The sequence below is a fragment of the Dendrobates tinctorius genome, unplaced genomic scaffold (assembly GCF_039654945.1).
Source record: "Dendrobates tinctorius isolate UK_male_01 unplaced genomic scaffold, ASM3965494v1 ptg000044l, whole genome shotgun sequence".
NCBI classification, from domain to species: Eukaryota; Metazoa; Chordata; class Amphibia; order Anura; family Dendrobatidae; genus Dendrobates; species Dendrobates tinctorius.
Genome location: NW_027361712.1, coordinates 13,211,770 through 13,237,511, shown reverse-complemented (window position 1 = coordinate 13,237,511; position 25,742 = coordinate 13,211,770).

Below are 25,742 nucleotides of genomic sequence, written 5' to 3'. Positions count from 1 at the left end.
CGCGCCTATATATACCAGCTATACTATGTTCTGCTAATGTGAAGAGCTCAAGCCAACATTAATATGTCTTTAAAATAACTTTCTTTAACATGGACAATGTTGGCCAGATCTGTCACTTGAAGATCATGGGCTCTGGTGCAAATCTTTACCAGGCCCAATAAATATGTGAAGAACTCAATGAAAAGTTCTACTGAATATATCCAAATAGTCACAATTCTAATAAAACAGTACATTTTACTCTTTAACCTCATAACACCAAAACCTGTTTTCACATTCCTGACCAGACCAATTTTTTCAATTCTGACCAGAGTCACTTTATAAAGTTATAACTCTGGAACGCTTCAAAATATTCTGGTGATTCCGAGATTATTTTTTGTGACATATGATACTTAATTATATTGGTAAATTTAGGTCAATATGATTTGCATTTATTTATGATAATCTCAAAAATTTGACAAAACATTTGAAATTTTATGCCCTTTGACCAGATAGTTATATCATGCATATCATGCAAAATAGTTAATAAATAACATTTACCACACATCTACTTTACATCAGCATCATTTTTGAACCATCACTTTTTTATTAGGAATTTAGTGTTAAAAAATTATCAGCAATTACTAATGTTTCCAACTAAAGTTACAAAACCATTTGGGGACCACATCACATTTGAAGCAACACTTTGGAGGGCCTATATGACAGAAAATACCCAACAGTGACACCATTTTAAAAACTGCACCCCTGAAAGAGCTCAAAACCACATTCAAGAAGATTATTAACCTTTCAGGTGCTTCACAGGAATTAAATAAATTAGGAAGGAAAAAATAAAAATTAAGATTTTTTTTCCCACAACAATGTTGCTTTAGGCTGGTTTCACATTAGCGCTTTTTAAGCGCACGCACGGCCGGGGGTAGCTCCGCCCCCGAGCCGGCTCTCTGCCCGGCGTGCCCGCCCCTTGCTTGTAGCGCCGCCTCCTAGCGGACAGCGGCGCCTGCGATCGGCGCACCCTATCTTTAGCATAGGGTGCGCAGATCGTGCGCAGGCCGTGCGCTAGTTGCGCTTTGACCTGCGCTGCGCACTTTTGACGGTGCGCCGTGCGCGCCAAAATCCGAAAAGTTCAAAAGTGCGCAGCGCAGGTCAAAGCGCAACTAGCGCACGGCCTGCGCACGATCTGCGCACCCTATGCTAAAGATAGGGTGCGCCGATCGCAGGCGCCGCTGTCCGCTAGGAGGCGGCGCTACAAGCAAGGGGCGGGCACGCCGGGCAGAGAGCCGGCTCGGGGGCGGAGCTACCCCCGGCCGTGCGTGCGCTTAAAAAGCGCTAATGTGAAACCAGCCTTAGCCCCAAATTTGTTGTGCAATTTCTCTTGAGTAAGCCAATACCCCATGTGTGGTGGGAAACTACTGTTTGGACACACTGCCAGGCTTCAAAATGAAAGAGTACCATTTGACTTTTGGAGGGCAAAATTGTCTGTAATAGTTAGCGGATGCCATGTTGTGTTTACAGAGCCCTTGATGTGCCTAAACAGTGGAATCTCCCTACAAGTGACCCCATTTTGAAAAATTACAGCCCTCAAGGAATTTATCTAGATGTGTGGTGAGCACATTGAACTCACCGATGCTGCTCAGAATTTGATAACTTTGAGCCATGAAAATGAAAGTTAAGATATTTCCCCCAAAAATGTTGCTTTTGCCCTTTTCATGCTCACAAGGTTAGCAGGAGGAAATATATCACAAAATTTGTTGTGTAATTTATCCTGAGTACACCAATACCCCATGTGTGCTGGAAAAATACTGCCAAGCTTCCAAAGGAAGAGATGACATTTTTGAGCTCAAACTTTGATGGAACGAACTGCAGGCACTATGTTGCACGACAGGGCTTGAAAGGGAAGGAGCACAGTTTGACATTTTGAACACAAAATTGGCTGGAATGGACAGTGGATGTGATGTCGCCCCTGATGTCCTTAAACAGTGGAAACCTGCCAGAAGTGACCCCAGTTTGGAAACTATACCCCTCAAGGAATTTATCTAGAGATGTGATGAGCACCTTGAGCCCACAGGTGCTTCACAGAATTTCATAACTAGAGCTGTGAAAGGAAATACATTTTCCCCACAAAAATGTTGCTCAAGCCACAAATTTTTTATTTTCAGAAGGGTAAAAAGGAGAAAACGAATGGTACCATTTGTTACAGAAATTCTTTTGTGTATGCCAATAACCCATATATGGGCAAAAACTAATTTTGAGGCACAGTACGGAGCTTAGAAAGAAAGGAGTGCCATTATAGTATAGATTTTACTGGAATGGATTGAGGGTGCCATGTCAGAACAGAACAACAGAACTCCCCACCCCATAAGTGACCCCATTTTTTCAAACTACACCCCTCAATGACTTCATCTAATGGTGTAGTGAACATATTGACACCAACAGAAGCTCATGCAATTGGGTGATAAAAAATATTATTACAAAAATTTTGCTTTAGCCCCAGATTTTACATTTTCACAAGAGGAAATCGGTAAAAATGGCTCTAAAATCTCACACAATTTCTGAATTTTGTTGAACATTACAATATCCCATATGTGGCTGTACAGTACTGCTTAACCACATGGACTCGAGAGTGATGGAGTGATATTTGACTCTTGGAGCACAGATTTTCCTAGAATAGTTTGCGAACTCCATATAAATAGCCTCTAAGTTCCAGAACAGCAGAATCACCACTTAAGTGACCCCATTTTGGAAATTGTACCCCACTAGGAATTTATCTACAGGTGTAGTGAGGATTTTGACTCCATTGGTGTTTTCCAGAAACAAACAGCAATAGATGTTACTAAGTGAAAATGCAAAATCTGCCATTGTAATGCCCATACATTGTGACCAGCACATGCTTCTGGAGACATGCAGCCCATAGATTTTGCAGGGTCTCATTGCTACAGTACTGACAAACACGTGGACGCCAAATTTGGTTTAGGCACATTGTGTGGGATTAGAAGGAGGGAGGGCATTTGGATTTAGGAGCACTGGATTAGCTGGATTTCTTTTGGGGGGGGGCGATCAAGTGACGGTAAAGAACAAGTACCCATTGCCATTGATTCCGGAGTTGTTCAAATGACTCAGACATAGTGTTGAGCATTCCGATACTGCAATATCGGGTATCGGCCGATATTCGCTGTATCGGAGTTCCGATACTGAGTTCTGATACTTTTAGAATATCGAATACCGGAATCGGAAGTTCGTATAATGCAATGAGCCAGTTTGATTTTATTCAGCCAATGAGGAATCCTAAGAAGTGTGGGCACATCCTGTTATGCATGTTAGGCATGTTAACTAATGGCATGGCTGTGATTGGCTACTGAAATGATGTCATGATGCACTATAAAAGCCGCCGCCGCCATTTTGGGTTCACTCTGCTGTGAATTTACTTAGGGCAGGACGCTGCTGTTCTGACTCTGAGGGACAGTTAGAGATAGCGATTTGCTTTATTGTGCTTTACCCAGGCTACTTTAGCAACCGCTGTGTGAGATGCTTTCTTTTGCCTTGCAGCGCTGTTCACAGCTGTCTGCGAGGTCTCTGTGTGTGAGTGCAGCTCACGCTGTAATGTGTTCTGCAGATAACTCCGGTTGTACTCCGCTCAGCGTGTGCCACTGCCTCATACATTGTCCTTTTTTGCATTAGTGCTGCTCATTTTTCCAGATTTCTCCTATTAGTGTGGTTCCATCCGTATCCAGCTAGAATATTTGCAAACACTATATAGGAGTAGATAGAGGAGCCTTTCTGCTGGCTTGTGCCCTGCAGCCCCAGCCAGATTAGTATTAACCTATTTTTTGGAGCCTCATCTATTACATTGTAGGTTACCTTCCTGCATTGTAATAGCTACAAAAAGTTTGTGATACTATCGGTTTTACATCTTTGGGCACATCCAGTGTCTTTTTGTGAGAAAAAAAAAGTTAATAAAGTTCACCAAACACTCCACTTTACAGTTGTGTAGGCCACATTAGCTCATATTAAAGTCTAGCACACACTTTATAAAATTAGTGTTTCTTATACCTGTTAGCAGCTGTTCAGGAATAAGCACACTAAGTCCTTAGTACTTTTCTGCCTATCTTTATCAGTCTACCAAGATGAAGAAGGCAGGGAGCAAGGCACGTGGTCATGGGAGTGGAGTTTCTGCAAGGAGAGGACGTGGGGATTCTGTGCCTGCTGCGGGCACCAGTGACTCAGCATCCCCCAGTTTTACCAGGGAACAGTCCTTTATGCGCAGCTTTGTAGGAGCTCGCCGTACCCCACTGCTGCGGGAGAACAAATTGAAGCCGTTGTCGGATGGATGGCAGATAACGCATCAACTTCAATTAGTTCCAGATCCTCTCAGGTCCAGAGCACTGAAGAGCACCCATCTGTCTCTTCACCACCTGCCAACTTGCCCAGGCAGTCAGAGAGCCCTGGACAGGAGCCATCTCTACTTCTGTTCTCTAAATTTGTTGGCTTGGAAAGAGGGGGCCAGCCAAGCTGCATTCGAGAATTTGAAGAAGAGGTAGTATGCAGTGATGCGCAACAGCTTTGTCTCTCTGAATCTGAAGAGGCGGGTGGGCCAGTGCCTATGGTCAGCACACCTCAGTACGCATCTGATGATGAGACTCAGGTGCCACTTTCTGGTGCGTACTGTGCTGTCGAGACAACCCAGGAGAAGCAGTCGTTTGAAGAGGGTAGTGTAGATGATGAGGTCCTTGACCCATCATGGCGTGAGGTACAGGAAGGTGGTGGGAGCAGCTCTGAGGAAGAAATTCCCCAAACGGCCAAAAAAGGAAGGAGAGGGAGGGGGCAGACTCGGCTGCCTGTAGCCTCCACTTCGGCACCCATTAGGAGCATGCCTCTTCCAAAACCAAACCCAAAACGGGCGCTCCCAAGACTTGCAGTGCCTGGTCCTTTTTTGACACAGTTGCAGATGACATTTGCTTTGTCAAATGCAAGCTGTGTAATCAGAAAGTGAAAAGAGGGAAAAGTGTCAGCAACCTCAATACCACAAATATGTGGAAACATGTGCGGACCAAGCACGTGGTGGAGTTACAAAGGCACACTGAAGACCTAGGCCAACCTACAGCGCCACCTACCACCTCTTCAGCTCGTTTTGAAGCCTCTTCCTCCAGCTCACACACAGCTGGTTCGGCTTCCTCACAGGATCACCATGGAAGAACCTCTGGCACTTTTGTACAGAGACACAGTGTCATTCCACCCACAGCACCATGTTCCCTGTCATCCTCACACTCCCAGGCCAGTCTACAGCCATCGGTAGCACAGGCATGGGAGAAAAGGCGCCCATACTCGGCAAACCACCCCCGAGCACAGGCTTTGAATGCTGGCATTGCAAAACTACTGTCCCTTGAAATGCTCTCATTCAGGCTGGTGGAGACTGACACCTTCCGTAACTTCATGGCATTGGCAGTCCCACAATACAACGTGCCCAGCCGCTTTTATTTCAGCAGGCAAGCTGTCCCTGCCCTGCAAAAGCATGTGGAGGGAAAAATTAAACATGCGCTACTAAACGCCGTCAGTAGCAAGGTCCACCTGACCACCGATGCGTGGACCAGTAACCATGGAGAGGGACGATATCTTTCGCTCACTGCCCATTGGGTAAATGTTGTGGAGCTGGGTACAGATCTTGAGAGTGGCGCTGTATGTGTTCTGCCAACTCCAAGGATTACATGAATCCAGTCTGTACACATTGACTCCTCCTCATACTCCAGTTCCTCTGAATAAGCGCTGCAGGAGCCGTCACAGTCTACCTCCACATGGACCCGTGAACGCTTACCTGTTACGACCGATATGAGCACAGCCGTGGCCAAATGTCAACAGGCTGTATTGAAATTAATTTCTTTGGGGAATCGAAGCCACACAGCGCAGGAGCTCTGGAATGCCATCAATCAGGAGAGCGAAGTGTGGTTTGTGCCAGCGAATCTCCAGCCAGGCATGGTAGTGTGTGACAATGGCTGAAATCTGGTGGTAGCTCTGGGCCTAGGCAACCTCACTCACATCCCATGTCTGGTACATGTGCTCAACTTGGTCGTGCAGAGTTTTTTGAGGGACTATCCGGATCTTGATGCACTGCTGTACAAGGTCCGCATAGAGTGTGCTCACTTGCGGCGTTCCAGCATGGCAAGATCGCGCATTGCAGCTCTGCAGCACCGATTCTGCCTTCCGGAACATCGCATCATATGTGACCTACCCACCAGGTGGAATTCAATGTTACATATGTTGGAGAGGTTGTGTGAGCAGCAGGCAGCAGTAATGGAGTACCAGCTGCATTAGGCGCAAACAAGTCACACTGCGCTGTTCACACTTCACCACCACTGAGTGGGCCTCTATGAAGGACATCTGCCACGTTTTGCGAGCCTTCGATGATTCCACTCGGATGGCGAGTGCAGATGATGCACTAGTCAGCATGACTATCCCTCTTATCTGCCTGCTTAAAAAAACACTGCAAGCACTAAGGGAGGAGGGAGTGGAAGAGGTGGAGGATGAGGAGTCACAAATGCCATCTGCTTCTGGACAGTCTGCGCAACATGGTTCCTCACAAAGGCCTAGGCAGGGGACACTTTGTGAGGAGGAGTCAATGGAGGAGGAAGACATCTGTCCAGAGGAGGGAGGTACACAATGCTCTAGTAGTCAGTATGTAGAGCGAGGGTGGGGCAGAGATGACACCTCAAGCAGCAAGCAGGGGACAGCGCTTCTTGGCCAGTTGGCAGTCTGCAGCACATGGTTGATTTCATGCTGCAGTGCCTGAGAAACGACCGCCGCATCGCCCACATTCTCAACACGGCTGATTATTGGGTGTACACCCTCCAAGATCCTCTCTACCGGGACAACTTACAAAGCCTCATAACACCGTTGAACCGGGAGCGTAAAATGCAGGAGTACCAAGACACACTGGTGCATTCCATCATGTTCTCCATTCCACCCGAGAGCAGTTCTGCTAGTGCTTTACAAAGCAGCTCAGTGCGTCGAGGCAGTGGAGGAAGCTCTGCACAAAGAGGGAGCAGAAGCAGCGCCTCAGCACAAGGCAAGACCAGTATGGCCCAAATGTGGCAAAGTTTTGTGTCCCCGCCACAAATGTCTACACCATCACAGATGGCTCCAGTCAGCAGGAGGCAACGTTTCCGTTAGATGGTGACAGACTGCATGTCTTGCCCTCTCAGTCTTCTCCCACACGGCTTTTCCCTCTTCAAATTTTGGGTATCTAAGCTGGATACATGGCCAGAGCTTAGCCAGTATGCATTAGAGGTGATGGCTTGCCCTGCTGCTAGTGTATTATCGGAACGCGTCTTTAGTGCCGCAGGTGGTGTACTAACAGACCGTCGCATGCGACTATCCTCCGATAAGGTTGACCGGCTTACTTTTCTGAAAATGAACAAGGCCTGGATCTCGCAGGAATTTGCCAGTCCTCTTCCAGATTAAATAATTGGTTGGCAACAGTATCCAGGTCTCCTGTTGTGTTCATGTTTCTACCACCTGAACTGTAATCCCTGGGTTCCAACACACACAACCAGTTGCTGCTCAGAAGTGCCATCTGCACAGTCAACACTTGCTCCTGTGTTATTGGGGTTCAGTAACGTCAGCTGATCCCCTGCTGTGTGTCCGGCAATTTCGCCTGCTCTGTCCACATTCACACTACTACAGATATTAAACTTGCTCCAGTTAGGCCTCTGGCTACACTCTGTTTCTACTGTAATCTCTGGGCTCCAACACCGCCAGTTGCTGCTCAGATCTGTCTTTGGCACGGGCACTCCCTCCTGCCCAGCCTGGTTCCAGCACGCCAGCTGTTTCCGGGTAGTGTCAACGTCACTTTGCCTCCAATACGTTATCCTGTCGTGTTGCGGTCGGGTTAGCCGACTCTATGGTACTTGCAGTTTAGGTGCTTCCTATGTGGGCTGTGGGATCTGGCAATGAAGGCTGGTTCCGTAGTGCCAATAGGACAAGCTCCCTGTGTAGGACTGTGGGTTTCGGTAACTCCGGCCGGCTCGCGGCCTTGCAACTTTTTTTTTCATGTGTACCTTCTGCTGCCTATCTGAGTTCCAGTACCATTAGCTGGTTCTTTGGAAGTCAATCTTGAATATGTCCCCCTGGGTTCCAGTAACGTCAGCTGGTTCCAGGCAGAGCCTTTGGCTTAGGTGCCTCCTTCTCGGTATCCGAGTTCCACCAACGTCTGCTGGTCCTTGGTAGTGTTTTCTGGCACAGGTACCTCCTGCTTAGTAACCGGGTTCCAGTACCATCAGCTGGTCCTCGGTAGTTCCATTGGCTCTTGTACCTTCGGCTACCCATCTAGGTTCCAGTAACATCAGCTGGTTCTCAGCAGTTCCTCAGCCTTCTTGTACCTTCTGCTACATTTCCAAGTTCAAGCTTTTTTAAATGGTTTTTGGTAATCACTCTGGCTCTCCCTGACGACGACCCTAAAGACGACGACCCTGAAGACCACCCCGAAGAAGACGACGACCCTGAAAACGACAACCCTGGAGACGACGACCCTGAAGACCACCCCGAAGAATTTAAAAAAAATTTTTTAAAAATTAATTCCTGCTATTCCATTTGATTGGGCTAAACCTCTATGCCTTTAATGTCTCCTCCACCTCCCCCAATACATTCTACATTATTCTTAGTTGTTTTCCTTCATGTAGAATTAACCTACAAAGAAAGTAAGGGTTTTTTTTCATTCCGATATTTGTGTCCCATTAACTTGCATTGGTTTCCGGTATCGGAATCGGCTATATCCGATATTTTTGGGGTATCGGTCCGATCCAATCCGATATTTCCCGATATCGGAAAGGTATCACTCAACACTACTCAGAGGTGCTAGGATCTTTACCAAGCTGAATCTGTGAGGAGCTTACAATCTTATCCGGATACGTCAAAGAGATGAATGAAAGATGACTTTAAACACCCGGGACAGTCATTATGAATACCGAGTTATGTAGTTTGAACTCAGCAATGCCCCAGCTGTCTTCCAAAAATTTGTGAAAGACATCTTTTGAGACCTCCTCTACACTTCTGTTGTGGTTTACCTGGATGATATCTTGATCTTCTCAGCAGACCTGCCCTCTCATAGGCGGAATGTTCAACAAGTCAGAGAGAATCGCCTGTATGCCAAATTTGAGTTGTGCGTTTGAACAATCTTCTCTCGCTTTTCTAGGTTATATCATCTTGGACACAGGCCAGGAGATCGATTCGGAGAATGTGTCTTCCACCCTCGAGTGGCCATGCCCTGACAGCATTAAAGCTACCCAGTGATTCCTGGGATTCACCAACTGCTACTGATAATTCATTCGCATTTCTTATCCCGGACCACTCTCATCTCATCTCATGATCCGTAAGGGTGCTAATCCGAAGGTATGTACTCCAGTGGCTGAAAACGGTTTTCTCTCCGTGAAACAGGTAGTTTCCTCCGCTCCAGTTTCACATTGACCAGAGGTGAACAAACAATTCTTTCTGGAGCTAGATGCCTCGTCTTCTGAGGGTGGAGCAGTTCTTACCCAGAAATCTTCTCCTGGTTAGGGGGTTGGTATTTTTTGCCCATCTTTATTTTGTTCTGCATTTTTGGCCAGCTCCTTCGGCCAACCGATTAAGAGGAGGAACCTCAACTCAACATTGAGCCATGCAAAATGGTTACTGTGGCACCAGTAAACCTGTAAGACCTTGGTGGAATAATCAGGCAAGAGGCAAGTTCTGCTTTGGATACACTCCTCCAAGGTGGCCGGCCATGCTGGGCAGAGAAAGACTTTGCAGCTTATATCACGTTAATACTGGTGGCCTATCATGGGATCATGGACTTTGTTTCCACCTGACCTTCTCGTGCTTGCAACAAAATTCATAGCCAACTTCCTGTCACGCAGTTCTGTTTGTATTTGATTGTCGGCGTGACAATGCATGTTTTTTGCTTTAACCCCTTACTCCTTTCCCCCTAATTGAGCTGGGATACTGCTGGCTTTTACCTGTGTGGAGCCTGCTCAGTTCCCTGCTCTGTTGCGTAGCTGCACATGTGGTGTTAGGTCTTTGCTCTGCTGCTTGACCATTCACATGTGCAGTCCCTGGTCACCGCTGTGGAAGCTGTCTGCGGATTGTGAGGTCATTTGCAGCTGGTGCATGACTTTCCACATGTGTCTAGGCTTGCAGACAGTGCCAGGTGCTCTAGGCTGCAGTTCCTGCACTGATTGTGCTGCAATGGTTTCTGTGTGTGCTTAGGGCGTGTGCAGCCACACCTTCCCTGCTTTTATCAGGGTTAGTGTGTGTACTTGAAATGCTGTCCCCAGCCAATTGCTGAGGGGCAGCTCCTTTATAAACTTACCTGCCCTATGGGTGGGGCCAGAGCTACTCACAACTCACAAAGTTCCTGGACTTTGCCATGTGTGTCTTGTGTCTGTGGACCTCGTCTGTCTCGGTTATGGTACCAAAGTCCCTGCCTTGATTCCTGCTTTGTCCTGTTCCCTCGCCCTGCCCCGGAGGCGGTATATCCGGGCCTGAATCCTTGATCCTGTACCTGACCCTGTCTAAATTCGCCCTGCCCTGGAGGCGGTGTATTCAGGCTTGAATCCTTGATCCTGTACCTGTCCTGTACCTAACCATGTCTGAACTGTCTGCTGTGTTATGTTCCTGGAATCCCTCTGTGTTTGGAGCCCCGCACCCAGTGACTCTGAGACTCTTGTCACCGGTGTTCCTGCTGAGCATCTATTATGCTGTGCTCTGACTACCATGCGGTGCTAGCTCCATGCAGGCCCAGCAATCCTGCGGTGTTAGCACCATCACGCTTGAGTTCCTTCCTAGGTCCGATGCCTGGAGCCTGACGACCCAGTCTGGAACCTGATGACCGCTGCCTGGAGCCTGGAGCTGGATGACTGCAGCGGTGCCTGTAGGTCGTGTTGGATGTCCGGAACCAAACGACTCCTGTCTGATGTCTGCCGGTGACTCTGATGTGCTGTGGGTGACCCTGATGTCCTGCCTGCATCTTGATGACCTAGTGTATCATGATGACCTCGTGTGTCCTGATGTCCTGATGACCTCGTGTGTCCTGATGTCCTGATGACCTCGTGTGTCCTGATGTCCTGATGACCTCGTGTGTCCTGATGTCCTGATGACCTCGTGTGTCCTGATGACCTTGTGAGTCCTGATGACCTCGTGTGTCCTGATGTCCTGCCTGTGTCCCGATGTCCCGCTTATGGGTGCCTTGGTGATCCGATGGTGCCTTGGGGTCCACTGGGTGGTACCCTTCTGGGAGGTGTGGAATCGGGAGCCTGGTTTAGCCCTGTTTTGTCTATGTACTGTGACTTTACTTTAAGTAAACTTTACTTTATTTATACCTGAAGTTGTGCGGTGTTATCTAGTCCTACGTGTCTTCTTTGTCCACATGCTCAGCTGACACAGAATCCCGGTCGCTGCCCTCCCCTAGTTCGGGTAGACCCAGGTCCCCCTCTGTGGTATAGAGGGACCATATTGCATCCCCGGGGGACACCCGCCCCTCGCCATCGGCGTGGAGGCACCTGCTGGGCCGCGTCTGCGGCCGCAGTCGTGACACTTCCTTTCCATTGAATTTCCACTACTCGCTGTGCCCTCGGTGCCTTTGGCAGCATACAGTTGTGCTCAATAGTTTACATACCCCGGCAGAATTTTTGCTTTCTTGGCTTTTTTCCAGAGAATATGAATGATAACACCAAAACTTTTTCTCCACTCATGGTTAGTGGTTGGGTGAAGCCATTTATTGTCAAACTACTGTGTTTTCTGTTTTTAAATCATAATGACAACCCAAAACATCCAAATGACCCTGATCAAAAGTTTACAAGCCCTGGTGATTTTGGCCTGAAAACATGCACAGAAGTTGACACAAATGGGTTTGAATGGCTACTAAATGTAACATCCTCACTTGTGACCTGTCACAAATGCCAGTAAAATTGTTCAGGATGCAAAGAAAAACCCACAAATAACAGCTGAAATACTGGACTTTCTGAAAACTAAGATGTGGCTGTTTCAAAATGCACAATAAGGAGGCACTTGAAGAAAATTGGGATGGATGGTCGAGTCTCCAGAAGAAAGCCATTACTGCGCAAATGCCACAAAGTATCTTGCCTACAATGCACAAAACAGCACAGAGACAAGCCTCTATTGTGGTAACACAGGTCACTTCACTCGCTCCTGCCTGGTAGGGCCGGAAAACTCCAGTGTCTAGGATCTGTAGGAGAGGCTTTCCTAGACGGAAAAGACTCCTCTCAACCCCTGACTCTTACTGTGGCCGTGACAACCGGTGAATCCCAGTTTGTTGAGACAGCGTATGTGGATTCCGGGGCAGCGGAAACTGTGTCCTCCAGGCTGTAGTGGATCGCTTCCAAATTCCAGTCAGTCCATTTCAAAACCCTCTGGCCAAAACTTCTGTTGATGGGAGAACTCTTTGGGAGGCGGTTCGTCTGGTTACTGAGCCACTTGGGGTCCGTATTGGGATGCTTCACACAGAGAAGATAGTCTTCTATATTCTTCCTCATGTGTCACTCTTTTCTTTTAGGTTTGCCATGGCTACGCCAACACAAACCTGTGTTGGACTGGGCAACTGGAGAGGTGCTCTGCTGGGGAAATTCCTGTCATGAGAGATGTCTGATTCCAGTACGTCTGGCTACGGTCCCGTCTTCTCCAGCATCGCTGTCCAGTTTGCCGTCTGCATTTTTGACAAGAAGGAAGCAGAGACTTTGCCACCCCACAGGCCATATGACAGTCCTATTGACTTAATTCCTGAATCTACACCCCCCTTAGAGGTCAAATTTACCCTCTGTCTCCAGCCATGTCAAACTACATTTGGGAGAATTTGGCATAGGAGTTCATTCAGAAGTCCTCCTCTCCTGCTAGGGCTGGGTTTTTGTTCGTTAAGAAGAAGGACGAATCACTCCGACCCTGTATAGACTATTGGGGCCTCAACCAGATCACGGTGAAGAATAGATACCCTATCCCATTAATTCCTGAGTTGCTTGACCGGTTAAGAGGTGCAAGGGTCTTCACCAAATTAGATCTGAGGGGCGCCTACAATCTCATCCGCATTCGCCGGGGAGACGAATGGAAGACCGCTTTCAACACCAGGGACGGACATTATGAATACCGCGTTATGCCCTTCGGTCTCAGTAATGCACTGGACGTTTTCAAAGAGTTCGTCAATGATATCTTCTGGGACCTGCTTTATTCCTGCGTTGTGGTGTACCTGGACGATATTCTGGTATTTTCCCCGGATCTGGCCTCCCACAGACAAGCAGTTCGGCAAGTTCTTCAGCGTCTTAGGGAGAATCGACTCTACGCCAAGTATGAGAAATGCATTTTTGAAAAGTCCTCTCTTCCCTTCTTGGGTTACATTGCCTCAGATAGCGGACTCAGGATGGATCCTGAGAAAGTATCTTCCATCCTTAAATGGCCAGTGCCCATTGGAGTCAAATTAATCCAAAGATTCCTTGGCTTTGCTAATTATTATCAGCAATTTATTCCTCACTTCTCCACTCTTACTGCTCCCATCTCTGCTATGACCCGAAAGGGAGCAGATCCAAAGAACTGGTCATCCGAAGCTGAAGAGGTTCTTCTCCACCGCACCTGTTCTGCATCGTCTGGATCTGAACAAACAGTTCTTCCTTGAGGTGGATGCATACTTGTTAGGGGCCAGAGCGGTGCTTACTCAGAAGTCTTCCTCGGGTCACTGCGTGTCCTGCGGTTTCTTCTCCAAGGCCTTCTCCGCTCCAGAGTGTAACTACTCCACTGGGAGCTGGGAGCTGCTCGCCATTAAGATGGCTTTGGAGGAGTGTCAATACCTGCTGGAGGGCGTAGTCTATCCAGTAGTTATCCTTACGGACCATAAGAACCTGGTACATCTCCAGTCCGCCCAGAGAGTTAATCCTCACCAAGCTAGGTGGTCTTTGTTTTTCGCCTGCTTTAACTTTCTTTTACATTTCAGATCCGGTGACAAGAATGTCAGAGCTGATGCCCTCTCTCGCTCATCTCTGTCTGGGGACCAAGAGGAGAGCCCTCAATTTATCATCGAGCTCTCCAAGATGGTTACTGTCGCCCCAGTCAGCCTGTCGCAAATTTTCCCAGGAAAGACCCTTGTGGGTGAATCTGAGAAGGAGCGGGTTTTGTCTTAGGGCCACTTGTCGTCACTACTGATGGCCATCAATGAGGAGGGAGATCTATGCTTATGTGGCTGCCTGTCCAATTTGTGCCCGCAATAAAGTTCCTAGATGACTTCCTTCTGGTTCTCTCGTGCTGTCACCCGTACCATCTAGTCCCTGGCAGCACATAGCAATGGACTTCATTACGGATTTGCCAATTTCCAAGGGTTGCACCGTCATCTGGGTAATCAGATTGCTTCTCCAAAATGGTGCATTTTACCCCGTTGTCTGCTCTTCCTCCAGAATTGGCTGACAGCTTCATCAACCGCCTGCATGGATTTCCTCGTCACATTGTATCCGATCGAGGTTCGCAGTTCACAACACTTCATCAATGCTCACCAAAATGATTGGGTGAAATTACTTCTCTGGGCTGAGTTCTCATACAACAATCACGTTGGTAAAGCCTCGGGAGAGACTCCATACTACATTTTGTTTGGTCAGCAACCCATGGCTCCTTCTGATGTTCCTGTGGCAGATGTCCTTTCCAAGGACTTTGTAAAGTTGTGGAAGGATTCCAAAGCCACTTTAGAAGCATCCTCTGCCCATATGAAGAGACATAAAGATAAAAGGCATCTGGATCCTCTGTGCTTCTGCCCTGGTGACAAGGTGTGGCTCTAGACCAGGTAGGTCCGGCTGAAGGTTCCCTCGTAAAAGTTGGATCCTCGTTATTTCAGGCCTTTTGAGGTGCTGAAGCGGATCAATGAGGTCTCCTATAAACTGAAGTTGCCATCTGCATTACGGATTCTGAATGGCCATGAAGCGAGTGAGAGGCAAGATCTTATACCTGGTCGACTGGAAAAGATTTGGTCCCGAAAAAAGATCCTGGGAGCCTAAGTAGAATATTCACACTCCGAACTTCCTAGATGAACTGAAGAGGATGGGGCATTAAAGGGGGGGTACTGTTAGTACCACGCTGGATCCCTGCTCTATCAGGCAGGGTCTCCAGCGTGTCTCTTCACTCACCCATGCTGCTGTTTTTCCATTCCCCATGCTCTGCATGCTTCCAGCCGGTTCTCTAGCCATGTCCTTAGGGCACACGCGAGTGTGCTCCAGCCCTCTTAAAGGGTCAACACATGCACTTGCTATTTCCTCCCCAGCCAATGGCTGTGGGACATTATGAATATATTGCTTCCTCCCCACTGGGGAGGTGCCTGAGCAACCTTCCTGTTTACAGTCTATGTTGTGTAAAGTCACATGCTAGTGCAAATCCTGCCTGCTGCACTCTGACGCAGACCCTGCCTGCTGCATTCTGACGCAGACCCTGCCTGCTGCATTCTGACGCAGACCCTGCCTGCTGCACTCTGACGCAGACCCTGCCTGCTGTGCTGCACTCTGACACAAACTTGGTCAGCTGCACTCTGATGCAAGCTCTGCCTGCTACTCCATCCAGTCTGTCCTTCTGGGTCCAGCTGCTGCGCGACCGTTGGTCTGTCCTGGAGTGGCAGCTGGCGTTCATTGGGAGCCAAGTCTAACCTCACCATCAGAGGCTCTAGTGAACAGTCAGGTGATCACTTAGTCACGCCCCTCCAGGCTCTACGCGGGCCGTGGCACAGTCGTTCCACAAACCATGTCCGTGACAATGTAGACAGGACTGTGCTTTTACATGATGTGCAGCAGGGCTGTATATAAAATACATCTCTGTATATCTCAGGCTGGTATATACAGGTATATCTCACAAAATAAGAATATCATCAAAAAGTTAATTTATTTATTTCTTCAATACAAAAAGTGAAACTCATATATTATATAGAGTCATTACAAGAAAGAAACTCCAAAGATACATGCTTCAGATAAAGACACCAGTGTCCCATAAGTATTAATGCAAAAAAAGACTCATGAACATATGGAAAAATGGGGAAAAATTGAGTCACCAATTGCTGCATAAATAGACACAATTTTATTAATTACAAAAGGACATATATTAGGACGAGACACAAGTTTCATAAAATAGTCACAAGATGAGTGCAAAATGAGGAGAGAATAATGACCATTACCCAGAAAAAAAAGGCCGATATAGCCTTATTGTCAGTAACCCCTGGTAGAGGCATGCTGAGGCTGGTCAGATTGCCAGATGGATAGGCGACATGCAACCAGAAATGACAGGTAGTAATGCACGTGTAAGGGGATAGGCACCCTGCCATGCCAATTACATATCGACCACCAGAAGGCAAAGAAAGGCCAGGCTCAGCACACAAATGTACAGCTGGTAGCCACAGAAGGGGCACACAAAATAACATATGACGTGGGGCAGAAAAAGCCTGTATATAATATATAAATGTTGGAAAATTCCCTGGTAAAAAAAAGGCTTGACCGCACCACCTCCAGAAAAATCATAAACAACATTAGCTAAAGAATAAATTACCCATTGTAGAGGATGTCGGCCATCCCGACATACATTTCACACAGGTGATATTTGATTCTTCAGGGGGAGTGGCTAATAAGGAGCTAGGTGTCTCTTCCGTATAGAAGCACCTGCGGTCACATGACCTAAAAGACCCAATGGAAGGAAAGAGAAAAAAAAGGGAAAAAAAAGAAAACGGCGCCTGCGCAATGAGGCATCGCGCTGTGCCAACAGGAAATAGGCAGGCACGTGCAAAACAGGCCAAAGGGCCGTGGCGTCCCCGGCAACCAAACACCGCAATGGAATGGACACACGTGACTAGGCGGCGCCCAGCCGTCAACGCGGTCCGCCCACATGCGGAGGGAGAACGGGGAGTGAGCCCAGGAGACAAGTGCAAACTGCAGGCGCGGAAAAAGAAAGAGAGGGGCCGATTATAACGCAAAAGTGCATTGGAAACTAACAGAATACATGAACCACCAGGGGGAATGCGGTAAAATGTTCTGCCAAAAAATGGTGCCCCCACAAAAAGAACCCCCACAAGGACAGGTGAAACCCTGCTAAAAATGCATATGTCAAGCAAGTGAATGCCCAAAGAGATATCCTCAAAAAGCATACATAAATGCCCAGATACAAAAATGGTATATCAAATCCATATTAATATCGTATATAACCATACCAAGAAACAATTTTGGACACACATAATGTTAAATAGTCACGCAGGGATACAATTTTGGACACACATCCTGCTGAATTAACCATCAAAGAAAAAACCTAATACACATAAATAAAGTCCCATAAGAGATAAATAAAGTCCCATAAGAGTTAATCCCATGGAGGATAATATGTGCAGGTCATCCTTATTTGTGGAAAGGGAAGGGACAAGATAAAAAAGGTCACACATAGTAGGCATCCAGAAGGGAGTCATACTACACAAGAATAGAGTCCCATAAGAAAAAATCCCATAGATAATATATGCAGGTCATCCTTGATTTGTGGTCCCGATAAAAAGAGATGATGCAGTCACAGATGGTAGGCATCCAGAAGGAGGTCCATTATGGTCATGGAAAAACCACAGTTCCAGGCATGGCAAGTGGTCCAGGTGAACATCAGTATCTACAGTTAGGTCCATATATATCTGGACAGAGACAACATTTTTCTAATTTTGGTTCTAGACATTACCACAATGAATTTTAAACAAAACAATTCAGATGCAGTTTAAGTTCAGACTTTCAGCTTTCATTTGAGGGTATCCACATTAAAATTGGATGAAGGGTTTAGGAGTTTTAGCTCCTTAATGTTAGGAACGGCAGAATGCACTAAATAGAGTTGAGCGACTTTTGGTTTTTTAGGGTCGAGTTTTGTTTCGTGAAACCCGACTTTTCCAAAAGTCGGGTCGAGCAAGATCGGCCGATTATAGGGCAAAGTCGGGGTCGTCCCGAAACACGAAACCCAATGTAAGTCAATGGGGAATAAAAGTCGGCAGTGAGAGGAGGACAGGAAACACACCTACAGTGCCCATTTGAATGCCAAAAGCATCAATTCTTCTTACTTAAGCTTGTCAACCTTAATTAACTTCATAATACAAGTTACGCACTGAAAAATGGGGGTTATTTGGCTAAAGTTGTGGGGGGGTAGGGCTGGCTCCAGGTTTTCATGTGCCCTGGGCGAAAGAGCGCCCCTTTAACACATACCACAACTCATCATGCTCCGATACGGCAGAGAAATAGCGGTATAGTACAATGAAAAATACTTCACTTTTTACATCTCATGACGAGGCCCATCTATTTCTCCATACAGAATCATTGGTCCCATATAATGTTTGAAACAGTATATGATGAGCTCCACATAATGCTACAGTATATGTTGGTCCCCATGGATGAAGCTCCACTGTCTTATGGGCCCAAATAATGCTCCAAACATAATGGGCCCCATTTCTAATGCTCTAGTGTATAATGGGCCCTGTAAATGCTGCTCCAGTGTCTGATGTCCACCTTTGGAATGTTCCAGTGTATGGTGGGCCCCATCTATCATTCTCCAGAGTATAGTGCTCCCCAAAAATTGCTGTCCCAACATTGAAAACAATCAAATAAGTCTCCTCGCTAGGGAATCCCTGTACTTGTCTGGACTCCTCGTCGTCCCCATCTTCCATCTCACTGCACAGTATTTCAACTTTGCAAGTGCTGTGATCCTGAGCAAGCAGGGGGGGCCCACTCGTTGGCGACGGCACTGGCACAGGGCCCCTGATAGTATGGTGGTGTGTCTGATGGCGGGTGGGCCGAACCTGCACTTTCATCTGCAGCTTCCTCTTTGTCACCGTGTAAGATGGAACTGTACATGGGAAGGGTAACCTGAGTTTCATCAGGGTCAGATTCAGGCCGTGTAGCGTGCGAGGGGAATGTAGTGGTCTGGGTCAATGTACCAGCAGATTCATCAAGCAGTGGCTGGGCATCAGTGCACTTGTGTCGCCCCCAGGAGTACGGTCGCCACAGTGGCATTACCTTCCTCCTAGGGAGTGTGATGTCATGCTTGGGAGCAACGAAGGATCTCTCTAGCAGGTTAACTGATTGGGCAGCGTTATTCCCACGAGTCATGACCCTCCAAACAGTGTTCATGAAGGCAAAGTGTTTGTTTTACGTGGGCAGTATGGTTGCAAAGCTGAACCTTAAAGGAATGTCCAGAAGGGCACCACCAGGAGTGGAGCCTACGGTTAAATTCGACTCCACCTGGGAAACCTCAACCATGCCAGCTACAGAACAGATGCACACATTGCAAGCTTAATTCCGTTAACGAATGAGACTCCGTCATGCCCCGCGGTCCGAGTCCGGCTTACTAGAGGGACACGTGAGGCTCTGGCATATGAGATTGGCCAATAACTGGTGTGTCATGCCCTTACATGTCCGTGGCTGCATGTGCGCTACACTGAAAAGGCCAGCGTTTGTCGCTTACAGGTGCAGATAACCCGCTGAACAACGTTAGTGATGGGGATCACTGATTACAATTATTACCCGCGAACGATGATTTCCCAGTAAGTGCAGGTCAACCGCAGTTCCGGAATTAGGCCTAACCGTCATTCCTGAAAAAATGAAAAACTTACGTGTGCAAACCACAGGTGCTGTAGCTTGCTTAACAGCTCGCCAGCCGTTCTCACGCCCAGTATGGATTACACGTGATTGCACATAGGTGAGAAAGGGTACCGTATCCCCGGATAACATGTATGGATAGCGTACACATTCAAAATATATGTCTATACATCAGGAGGCAGGCTCAGACGGTGTTAGGCCCAAGTATGGATTCCACGTGATTGCACAAAGGTGAGAAAGGGTACCGTATCCCCGGATAACATGTATGGATAGCGTTTTTTTGTGTTTTTTCTTTGTATTTTTTGCATTCTGTGCAAGCTGGGGTGTGGCCTCCCTCTCCTGAGCTGGAAATTGTATATAAGGCTTCCCCAGACTGGTTTCTACTGTTTGGGACCCAGTCCTTTTGTCTGCCCTTGTTCACACATTGAGGTCAACTTTGACACAAAGCAAGATTTTTAATATTAGACAGTGTAGGACTATCCCGAACAGAGTTACCTTGTCGTGGTGGGATGGCTTTCATGCTACTTTTGATCAAAAACAGTATTACTAAAAACTGTATTATTTAGATGCACTTTTGCTTTTACTTATTTAGTTACAGCAGGGTTTTTGCTCACTTTGTCTTTTGCAGGTTTTATATTCAAAATATATGTCTATACATCAGGAGGCAGGCTCAGACGGTGTTAGGCCCAGTATGGCTTGCACGTGATTGCACAAAGGTGAGAAAAGGTACCGTATCCCCGGATAACATGTATGGATAGCGTACACATTCAAAATATATGTCTATACATCAGGAGGCAGGCTCAGACGGTGTTAGGCCCAGTATGGATTGCACGTGATTGCACAAAGGTGAGAAAGGGTACCGTATCCCCGGATAACATGTATGGATAGCGTACACATTCAAAATATATGTCTATACATCAGGAGGCAGGCTCAGACGGTGTTAGGCCCAGAATGGATTGTACGTGATTGCACAAAGGTGAGAAAGGGTACCGTATCCCCGGATAACATGTATGGATAGCGTACACATTCAAAATATATGTCTATACATCAGGAGGCAGGCTCAGACGGTGTTAGGCCCAGTATGGATTGCACGTGATTGCACAAAGGTGAGAAAGGGTACCGTATCCCCGGATAACATGTATGGATAGCGTACACATTCAAAATATATGTCTATACATCAGGAGGCAGGCTCAGACGGTGTCAGGCACAGTATGGATTTGACGGCCCAGACTACACAGCGGAGGAGCAGGGAGAGGTAAAGATTGCAAATGCTGGGGCCCTGCCCAAGCAAGGGGGGCCCACTCGTGGGCGTCGGTACTGGCACTGGGCCCCTCATAGTATGGCGGTGTGTCTGACAGTGGGTGTGCACCACCACCGTCAGAGACACTTGATTGCACTATGAGGGACCCTGTGCCAGTGCCTGCGCCCAAGAGTCGGCCTACCCACCTGTCCAGGGCAACGGCACTCGCACGGTGTCGTGCGCTAGGTGATGACCCCGGCCATGGGGGTGGGAGGCAGCACAGTTAGGGAGTTTTAGAAAGTGGCATATGTTGATGTTGGACATTCAGCTGATGCAAAAGGCGAAATAGGTCAAGTCCCAGGAAGAGGTGGACCAAAGCAAGCCATTTTTCTGTCACCCTATGTGTCATCAGGGGAAGGTGGGACAAAATCCTTGGAAACCCATGCATGGTTCATTTTAATGAAGGTTAGATCATCCACATTTTGGGTTGACAGACGGGTCCTTTTTTCTGTCAGGATTGATCCAGCTGCACTGAAGACTCTTTCCGATAGCACACTTGCAGCTGGGCAAGCGAGCTCCTGTAAGGCATATTGTGCCAATTCAGGCCAGGTGTCCAGTTTAGCGGCCCAATAATCAAAGGGGAATGACCTGTGTGGGAGAACATCGATATGGGAGGAAAAGTAGTTTGTAACCATAGTTGACAACTGCTGTCTCCTGTCACTTTCCATCGATGCAGTATTACCAGTTGTGTGAGCGGTACTTGAAAAATCAGTCCACAACATTGTCATGAAACCCATCTCCAACGCTACTTCTGCTGTGTGCACCATGAACACCTCTGCCAAGCTGCCCCCGGCCCGTACGGCTCGTGTGAGAACCATCACCGCTGCTGTGTGCTGGGAATGCCTCAAGCAACCGATTTACCAGAGTTGCTTGTTTATTAGCCAATATTAGGTCAAGGTTCTCCTGTGGCATGATGTTTTGTAATTTGCCTTTATAGCGTGGATCCAGGATGCTGGCCAACCAGTAGTCGTCATCGTTCATCATTTTGGCAATGCGGGGGTCCCTTTTTAGGATCTGCAAAGCATAATCTGACATGTGGGCCAATGTTCCTGGTGTCAATGATGCACTGCGAGTGCTGGTTGGAGGAGCACTTTCTGGCAAATCCACATCCCTCCAGTCACGCACAAACCCTGTACCAGACCTTGCCATGCCAACATTTTCACTTGCCCCACGAGATGCATCCTCCTCCCCTAAGTTATCATCCCCATCATCATCCTCCTCCTCCTCTTCTTCCTCTACCTCGTCCAGGAGAGGTCCCTGAGCAGACAATGGCTGAATGTCATCAAGGATTCCCTCCTCTTCCTCCTCATCAACATTGGCTGCAGACGCCTGCTCCTTAAGGTGCGTCAAAGTTTGCATGAGCAGACGCATAAGTGGGATGCTCATGCTTAGGATGGCGTCGTCTGCGCTTACCAGCCGTGTGCATTCCTCAAAACACTGAAGGACTTTACAGAGGTCTTTCAGCTTCGACCACTGCACACCTGTCAACTCCATGTCTGCTCTCAAAGTGCCTGGCCGTGTATCCTCCCACAAATGCATTATGGCCAGCCTCTGCTCGCACAGCCGCTCCACCATGTGCAGGGTGGAGTTCCACCTTGTTGCAATGTCGATAATGAGGCGGTGGTTGGGAAGGTGGAGCAATCGCTGCAGCTTCTGCATACGAACGGAGTGTACAGGCGACCGGCGGATGTGCGCGCACAGTCTTCGCACCTTCTGGAGCAGGGCTGTTAACTCCGGATAATTTTTGAGGAAGCACTACACCACCAGGTTCAAGGTGTGAGCCAAGCAAGGTATGTGGCTGAGTTTTGAAAGGGCTATGGCTGCCACAAAATTACGGCCGTTATCACTAACTACCTTGCCTGCCTCAAGATGTACACTGCCCAGCCATGACTCAGTTTGTCGCTTCAAGTACTCGGCCAGCACCTCGGCGGTGTGTCTGTCGCCCAAACACATCATCTGCAACACAGCCTGCTGACGCTTTCCACTAGCTGCTCGATAGGGGGACACCTCGTATGCAACAGTGGCAGCTGCAGATGGAGTGCTCGTACGACTGCGCTCTGTGGACGAGCTTACGCTTCTGGAGGAGGAGGAGGAGGGTCGAACGCCTACAGCCAACTGTTTCCTATACCGTGGGCTAGGCAGCACTGTCCCACCACCGCTGTCCCCTGTGGACCCTGCATCCACCACATTAACCCAGTGCGCAGTGATGGACACGTAACGGCCCAGGCCATGCCGACTGGACCATGCATCAGTTGTGAGGTGCACCTTTCCACTCACTGACTGCTTGAGTGCATGGACAATGCGGTCTTTTACATGATGGTGGAGGGCTGGGATGGCTTTGCGAGAGAAGTGGTGACTGGGTAGGTCATAGCGTGGTACTGCATAGGCCATGAGTTCGCGGAAAGCTGCGCTTTCCACCAACCGATAGGGCATCATCTCAAACGAGATTAGTTTGGCAATGTGGGCGTTCAAACCCAGTGTACGCGGATGAGAGACTGAGTACTTTCTTGACCTACTCATAGTGTCTGGAAGGGTGAGCTGGACTTGAGAGCTGCATATGGTGGAAGTAGCGGTGGACAGGGCGGACTGAGAGAGGGTTGATGATGGTGATGGAGTTGGTGTTCTTTCTGAAGGCCTAGATTCAGTATTTCATTGATATAACAGTGGGATTCCCTGACTGCTGTGGCCTTGCAACGACACCTCAACATTTGCCGCTGTGCTAACCGGTGGGCTTACAGTGGGGGAAACAATGTAGCGTTGCTGACTACCTTCTTTGTGATCAGTTGCACATGTGGCACTTGAGGTTTGGTGTTGTGTCCACGCTTGCAAGTGCATGCTGGTTAAATGTCTAAGCATGCAACTGGTATTCAAATTTTTCAGATTTTTCCCTCGGCTAAAGGTCTTTGCGCACTTCTTAGATAACCTTGGCCTGATCATGAGGATTTTGTTCAAAAAGTGCCACACTGCACTCTTCCTACTTTGGCAGACATTTTGCGGCCTAGCACGCTGTGATCTTTTGACCCTCTGGACAAGCTGTCCAGCAACTCTTTTGATTTTTGGAACCTGTCTTTGGAGTGCTCCGGGCCCGCCAGATAACAGCTGTTGCGATGTCGATGTCTGCTGTGGATGCTCCTCATCTGAGCTATTGGAAGCAGCACCCTCTTCCCCCAATGGATGCCAATCTGGGTCAACAACTGGGTCATCCATCACCTCCTCTTCAATGTCATGTGCACCTTCCTCTGTGTCACCGTGTATGGTGGTATAGTGTGCGGGAAGGGGCACCTGAGTCTCATCAGGGTCAGAATCTGGCTCTGTACACTGCGAGGACAATGTAGTGCTCTGAGTGAATGTACCAGCAGAATCATCCATCAGCGGCTGTGCATCAGTGCACTCCATGTCAGATTCATCTTGGCCTGGGTAGTTCACCATTTCACTTGATAATCCAGGCATGGTATGTGAAAACAGCTCCATGGAGTAATCAGTAGTATGGCCTGCGTCATCCTTCAATCTTGGTTGGGGTGAAGGACACATGGAAAGGTGTGGTTCATGAACATGAGCCTCCAATGACGACTCAGTGCTTTTACTTTTTACAATTTCAGAAGAGGAGGCGATAGAGCTGGAGGCTGAGTCAGCAATGTAAGACCAAACTTTTTCCTGATGCTCTGGCTTTAAAAGCGGTTTGCCAACTCCTAGAAAACTAAGCCTTCGAAGCCTTATGGAGCCAGACGATGATGCAGGCTCAACACCTCCTGCATTCGGTCCTATTTTGCTCTTGCCACTACCATCAGATCCACCACCAACACCATCATTACCAGCTGCCAACTCCCGCCCAATTCCACGGCGTCTTCCACCAGCCTTCCTCATTTTTTTTTTGTAGAAATGTAGACAAAATCCAACAAACTATATAGTAATGTAAAACAAGGTACAAGGTGTCTATAGGTCAGGGGAGATTTTGAATTTCTGCACACTTGTGGACACTGGACACTTTTGGATTGTGTGAGGCCCACTGAATATCAGAGTGCTATGTCACAGGCTCGATGGCACAGGTGTGAAAAAAGTGACTACAGGATAAGGGAGATTTTGAATTTCTGTACACACTAGTGGACACTGGACACTTTTGGATTGTGTGAGGCCCACTGAATATCAGAGCGCTATGTCACAGGCTCGATGGCACAGGTGTGAAAAAAGTGACTACAGGATAAGGGAGATTTTGAATTTCTGCACACACTAGTGGACACTGGACACTTTTGGATTGTGTGAGGCCCACTGAATATCAGAGCGCTATGTCACAGGCTCGATGGCACAGGTGTGAAAAAAGTGACTACAGGATAAGGGAGATTTTGAATTTCTGCAGACACTAGTGGACACTGGACACTTTTGGATTGTGTGAGGCCCACTGAATATCAGAGCGCTATGTCACAGGCTCGATGGCACAGGTGTGAAAAAAGTGACTACAGGATAAGGGAGATTTTGAATTTCTGCAGACACTAGTGGACACTGGACACTTTTGGATTGTGTGAGGCCCACTGAATATCAGAGCGCTATGTCACAGGCTCGATGGCACAGGTGTGAAAAAAGTGACTACAGGATAAAGGAGATATTGAATTTCTGCACACACTAGTGGACACTGGACACTTTTGGATTGTGTGAGGCCCACTGAATATGAGAGCGCTATGTCACAGGCTCGATGGCACAGGTGTGAAAAAAGTGACTACAGGATAAGGGAGATTTTGAATTTCTGCACACACTAGTGGACACTGGACACTTTTGGATTGTGTGAGGCCCACTGAATATCAGAGCGCTATGTCACAGGCTCGATGGCACAGGTGTGAAAAAAGTGACTACAGGATAAGGGAGAT